This window comes from Triticum dicoccoides, chromosome 4A, assembly GCF_002162155.2.
Source record: "Triticum dicoccoides isolate Atlit2015 ecotype Zavitan chromosome 4A, WEW_v2.0, whole genome shotgun sequence".
Lineage (NCBI taxonomy): Eukaryota > Viridiplantae > Streptophyta > Magnoliopsida > Poales > Poaceae > Triticum > Triticum dicoccoides.
The window spans coordinates 689,234,121-689,241,430 of NC_041386.1; positions in this window are offsets into that span (position 1 = coordinate 689,234,121).

Genomic DNA, 7,310 nt, shown 5'->3' on the forward strand with positions numbered 1-7,310 from the left:
CCATTAATTTTTTGTTTTACATGTAAATAATTTTGGTGAACATTTCACTAGAGAACGTGAGAAGAAAAAAACTAGATTTTTGATATAGAAAAAAAAGACACAAGACTCATTATGCATATGAACAATTTGGAGTCTTCCACTTGTTATGCACAAGAACGCTGATAAGGAAGGAAAACTGATCGGTGGTATCATGATGAGACTTACTTGGTACTCCGCTCCACCAGATAAGATATGATTTTTAGTGAACCTTAATGACAACCAACAAATGATATAATCATGCCATCATGGGCAATGGAAATCTTTCGGGCATCTGATATATCAATTGTACATGTCCCCTCCCTGTTCTCTCCTTGCTTGGTCTAGCAATATAAATTGTGACTTTGCTAGGCACAATGTTCCTTGTAGCATGTAGCACCAACCACTCTTTTTTCCTCAAGGGAAAGAAACTAGCACCAACTACTCCATGGCATAGAAGGCGAAACTCTTGTAGTAAGATAAAGCATGTAGTTGCTTCCATCCCATAAGAAAACACATTGTTATTCATGTTTGCTTGTTACCACCGTAGTTTCTATTTCTCATGGTAAAACATCAGATAGGTCGTAGTATTCAGATGTATCGGGAACACGAGGGAATTGGAGACATCGGGAGAGAAGCAACCATTTCTCGACGAATCCGACAACCTAATATCTTCTCAAGTTCTCTAGGCAGTCCAACAAATATGCCTCCTAGTAGCACTACGTATACACCCATTTCTTGAAAGACCATAGGGCCATGAACTTAATTGACAAGGTCAATCAGCTGTTGACGACGCACACCTCTTTGCGGTGCATTAAGAACCATTGCTCAACCATCTGCACGGAGTTTAGCTCTTGTGCAGCGCTTCATGATTGGTGTGGTGAAGCCATTCCTCCTCTTCGAGAGATTGTGCCCATAACTTTCAGAACAATACCATGCAGTGTGATTAGTAATTTTTAAAATTTAGAAAACATGAATGCCCTTTTTAAGGGAAAAACATAGAGACCTTACATAAATCAAGAATACACTTTTTAGCCATATAAATTATGAATTCATGTATGGAGGAATTTTTCACCTTTTTTTGAGCAAAAATGGCATGGTCACACGAGACCCAGGCCCAGAATCAACAAAGCCGAAAGTGCCTATAGAAAAGGACAAATAGACCCGAACAAATTCTCCAACAACCCCAAAGCCGCAAGCGAGAGAAAGGAAGGAAGAAAAAAATGGTACCATCGGCCCGCGCCGCTGCCTCCGCCGCGGGATCCGCTCTTTGCCGGGCGCCCCTTGCCACCTTGTGTCCTCTTCCACTGACAAAACCGATGGGATCCTCCGCGGGTAGGTTTCTGCTAGTCTGTCTGAGAGAGAGGTCGATCGATGGGTGGGTGGCCATGGGCGCGTGCTTATGCGTCGAGATTCCCTACAGGTCGGCGGCGGCGGGTTCGTCATCCGTGGACCGGCTTTCCCTCCGAGGAATGCCTACATGATCATCATGGACGACACAACTATCGCCCACCAAAATGAAGATCTTCGGTTTACTTATGTTTAAAGATAGGATGAACATGAAAGGCAACATGCACCGCAGGAACATTGCCACAAATGCCACTTGCCCTAGATGTGCCGCCCCTTGTGAAGACGCTTCACACCTAGCTCTACTTTGCCCCACCGCTTCACAAGTTTGGATCAATCTGGGACTTCTTCCTGATCGTGACATGCAAGAGATATGCAAGTCTAACATGCCACCTGGCCTGGATCCAAACATCTGGCCTTGGGTTGCTCTTTCAGTTCTTTGGAAACTATGGGACTCAATAGATGCTTATGTCTTTCTGTGTTGAATTCCATATGTCCAAGACCACCCTCAGGAAACAGCGTGTTCGACTTCTCACTGTGGATATTCAGATTTAAAGAATTTACTGTGTGCGATGCCTTTATATCATGGCTATTGCAATAAAGTGATAAAAAATTGCACATGCAAGTTAAAATAATGTTCTCTGAAAAACATGGCAGCCTTTTGTATTTCTAGGGATTTTGTTCTTTTCCAAAGATGGAATTTTTTGGAGTTTCTGGATTTTTTCAGCCAAAAATTTAAATGAAAAAAAGAATTCATTTGAGCTTCAAAACATATGAAAAGTTTGGTCAAAATGTTCACAACCCGTTTCTAGTCCAAGTGGCGAGCCATATTTTTGTGGGAATGAAAAAAGAAAGGACGTTCTCCAGGAACATGAATATGGCGAACATTTTTATTTAGCTGACGTGTAACCTTTCCCTGCTTCAAGATTTGTGACTAAGATCCAAGGGTTCCGGGAGCATTCGCTGGAGAGCACCAAATATCTTACATCCAAAAGAAAAATAAATAAATAAATCTTCCACTGGTGGAAAAACAGGCTTCCGTCCAGCCCCATAAGTCGCGAAGCTGTAGGAACCGCGACTAATGGGACCTTTAGTCGCGGTTCTGGAGGTGAACCGCGACCAAAGGCCTGGGCCCAGGGCGCTCGGTGGCCAGCTGGCGCACGTGAGGGTCTTTAGTCGCGGTTGGCCAGGACAACCGCGACTAAAGGCCTTCGGGCACCTTTAGTCACGGTTTGCCAGGCCAACCGCAACTAAAGCCCCTCCCCTATATATACCCATCCAGCAGCCAACACTTAGCCATTTGGAGCCATTCTCTTCACAAGTGGGTGTAGGTTTGCTTTTGGTTCCTCTTATGCACATAAGGTGTTTGATGAAATGCCCCAAGAGCATGAAACAAACATGACATGAAGTGTTGGAGCCACACTCCTCGATCGCGGTTAGCAACTTGATGAACCTTTGATTTGTCATTGATAAAATATGCATGTGTGCAGTTCATTGTTTAATTTATATTGTTTGTAGCTAGTTAGTTTAACAAATGCATGATGGTTAATTATATATTTTATATTATAATAATGCAGATGAATCGGCAATGGATGTACGGTAACCGACTCTCCGGCGAGTTCACTACGGGTTTGAAAGATTTCCTCGTAGTGGCTAATGCGAACAAGCAGGGGGGTTTTGTTATCTGTCCATGTGTTATCTGTAAGAATCAGAAGGGTTACTCTTCCTCAAGAGATGTTCACATGCATCTGCTTCGGCACGGTTTCATGCCAAGCTATAATTGTTGGACCAAGCATGGAGAAAGAGGGGTTATAATGGAAGAAGATGAAGAAGGGGATGATTTCATCGATGAAAGCTATCTTGCTCATTTCGGTGATACTTTCATGGAGGACTCTGAAGGTGAAGGGGAAGGTGAAGAAGAGGCACGTGATGATCCCGTTGATGATCTTGGTCGGACCATTGCTGATGCACGGAGACGCTGCGAAACTGAAAAGGAGAGGGAGAATTTGGATCGCATGTTAGAGGATCACAGAAAGGCGCTGTACCCCGGATGCGATGATGGTCTGAAAAAGCTGGGCTGCACACTGGATTTGCTGAAATGGAAGGCAGAGGCAGGTGTAGCTGACTCGGCATTTGAAAACTTGCTGAAAATGTTGAAGAATATGTTTCCAAAGGATAACGAGTTGCCCGCCAGTACGTACGAAGCAAAGAAGGTTGTCTGCCCTCTAGGTTTAGAGGTTCTGAAGATACATGCATGCATCAACGACTGCATCCTCTACCGCGGTGAATACGAGAATTTGAATGAATGCCCGGTATGCACTGCATTGCGTTATAAGATCTGAGGCGATGACCCTGGTGACGATGTTGAGGGCCAGAAACCCAGGAAGAGGGTTCCCGCCAAGGTGATGTGGTATGCTCCTATAATACCACGGTTGAAACGTCTGTTCAGGAACAAAGAGCATGCCAAGTTGTTGCGATGGCACAAAGAGGACCGTAAGTCGGACGGGGAGTTGAGACACACCGCAGATGGAACGCAATGGAGAAAGATCGACAGATGGTTCAAAGATTTTGCAGCTGACGCAAGGAACATAAGATTTTCTCTAAGTACGGATGGCATGAATCCTTTTGGCGAGCAGAGCTCCAGCCATAGCACCTGGCCCGTGACTCTATGCATCTACAACCTTCCTCCTTGGTTGTGCATGAAGCGGAAGTTCATTATGATGCCAGTGCTCATCCAAGGTCCGAAGCAACCCGGCAACGACATCGATGTGTACCTAAGGCCATTAGTTGATGAACTTTTACAGCTGTGGGGTGGTGTCCGTGTGTGGGATGAGCACAAACAAGAGGAATTTGACCTACGAGCGTTGCTTTTCGTAACCATCAACGATTGACCTACTCTTAGTAACCTTTCGGGACTGTCAAATAAGGGATACAATGCATGCACGCACTGCTTACATGAGACTGAAAGTGTACATTTGCCAAATTGTAAGAAGAACGTGTACCTTGGGCATCGTCGATTTCTTCCGAAAATTCATCCAGTAAGAAAGAAAGGCAAGCATTACAATGGCAAGGCAGATCACCGGCCGAAGCCTGCGGAACGCACTGGTGCTGAGGTATTTGATATGGTCAAGGATTTGAAAGTCATCTTTGGAAAGGGTCCTGGCGGACAATCAGTTCCGAAGGGAGCTGACGGGCACGCAGCCATGTGGAAGAAGAAATCTATATTCTGGGAGCTAGAATATTGGAAAGTCCTAGATGTCCGCTCTGCAATCGACGTGATGCACGTTACGAAGAATATTTGCGTGAACCTCCTAAGCTTCTTGGGCGTGTATGGGAAGACAAATGATACAAAGGAAGCACGGCAGGACCAGCAACGTTTGAAAGACCCTGATGACCGGCATCCGGAATGGTTTCAAGGTCGTGCCAGCTACGCTCTGACCAAAGAAGAGAAGGTCATCTTTTTTGAATGCCTGAACAGTATGAAGGTCCCGTCTGGATTCTCGTCCAATATAAAGGGAATAATAAACATGGCGGAGAAAAAGTTCCAAAACCTGAAGTCTCACGACTGCCACGTGATTATGACGCAATTGCTTCCGATTGCTTTGAGGGGGCTCCTGCCGGAAAATGTTCGAGTAGCCATTGTGAAGCTATGTGCATTCCTCAATGCAATCTCTCAGAAGGTAATCAATCCAGAAGTTCTACCACGGTTACAGAACGATGTGATCCAATGTCTTGTCAGTTTCGAGTTGGTGTTCCCGCCATCCTTCTTCAATATTATGACGCACCTCCTGGTTCACCTAGTCGAAGAGATTTTCGTTCTCGGTCCTGTATTTCTACACAATATGTTCCCCTTCGAGAGGTTCATGGGAGTATTAAAGAAATATGTTCGTAACCGTGCTAGGCCAGAAGGAAGCATCGCCAAGGGCTATGGAAATGAGGAGGTAATTAAGTTTTGTGTTGACTTTGTTCCTGACCTTAAGCCGATTGGTCTTCCTCGATCGCGGCACGAGGGGAGACTAAGTGGAAAAGGCACGATCGGAAGGAAATCAACGATATGTATGGACGGCCATTCTCTGACTGAAGCACACCACACTGTACTGACCAATTCCAGCTTGGTGGCTCCGTACTTTGAGAAACACAAGAATATTTTACGCTCGGACAACCCGGGGAAGCCTGAATCCTGGATTAGGAAGGCTCACATGGAGACTTTCGGCAGTTGGTTGAGAAAACATTTAATGAATGATAATGATGTTGTAGATCAGCTGTACATGTTGGCCAAGACACCATCTTCGACTATAACGACTTTCCAAGGGTACGAGATAAATGGGAATACATTTTACACGATCGCCCAAGATAAAAAGAGCACCAACCAAAACAGTGGTGTCCGCTTTGATGCAGCAACCGAGAATGGGCAAAAGGTCACATATTATGGTTACATAGAGGAGATATGGGAACTTGACTATGGACCCTCCTTTAAGGTCCCTTTGTTCCGGTGCAAATGGTTCAAGCTAACAGGAGGTGGGGTAAAGGTGGACCAGCAATACGGAATGACAATGGTGGATTTCAACAATCTTGGTTACCTTGACGAACCATTCGTCCTAGCGAAAGATGTCGCTCAGGTTTTCTATGTGAAGGACATGAGTAGCAAACCGAGGAAACGGAAAGATAAGAAAACGATCAGTACATCATGCGATGATCCAAAGCGCCACATTGTTCTTTCAGGGAAAAGAAACATCGTGGGAGTGGAGGACAAGACAGACATGTCAGAAGATTATAATATGTTTGCTGAAATTCCGCCCTTCAAAGTGAACACCGACCCAAGCATTAAGTTAAATGATGAGGATGCTCCATGGATACGGCACAATCGTAAGCAAGCAGGGACACAAGGGAAGAAATGATGTGTAATAATTTATTGTACCAAACTCTGTTGAATGGATCATGTGAATTATATTACCCGTGATGTGTTTGGTGTCCATTTTCGAATGATACATGAAATTTGGAGTGATGTAGTCCATGACGCTCTGCAGAGTTCGGCCGTACCACCATAGCCGACGACCGGCCTCTGGTATATTATTTTGAATTGAATTAGTTTTATTTTTCTGAATTTTTTGATATATTATTTGTATTTTTAACATTTTGAATTGAATTAGTTTTATTTTTCTGAATTTTTTGATATATTATTTGTATTTTTAACATTTTGAATTGAATTAGTTTTATTTTTCTTAATTTTTTGATATATTATTTGTATTTTTAGAATTTTGAATTGAATTAGATTTATTTTCTGAATTTTTTGATATATTATTTGTATTTTTAGAATTTTGAATTGAATTAGTTTTATTTTTCTGAATTTTTTGATATATTATTTGTATTTTTAACATTTTGAATTGAATTAATTTTTTTTTCTGAATTTTTTGATATATTATTTGTATTTTTAACATATTGAATTGAATTAGTTCTATTTTTCTTAATTTTTTGATATATTATTTATATTTTTAACATATTGAATTGAATTAGTTTTATTTTTCTTAATTTTTTGATATATTATTTGTATTTTTAAGATTTTGAAAAAGAAAAAGTATTTGGAAAATACCTTTAGTCGCGGTTGGCTTGCCCAACCGCGACTAAAGGTGGTTGCGCGTGGGAACGAAAAACCCGCCAAAAAAGTCCTTTAGTCGCGGGTCGCCTCCCCAACCGCGACTAAAGGTTACCCTTTAGTCGCGGGTCGCCTCCCCGACCGCGACTAAAGGTTTCCCTTTAGTCGCGGGTCGCCTCCCCAACCGCGACTAAAGGCCCTTTAGTCGCGGGTCGCCTCCCCAACCGCGACTAAAGGGGGGGGCTATAAATACAACCGCCCGACCCGTCGCCTCCATTTCTCCGATCGTTCTCTGCCGCGCCGAAGGCCTGCCGCCCTCGCCCTCGACGCCGCCCGCCGTCGACCTCGCCCTCGA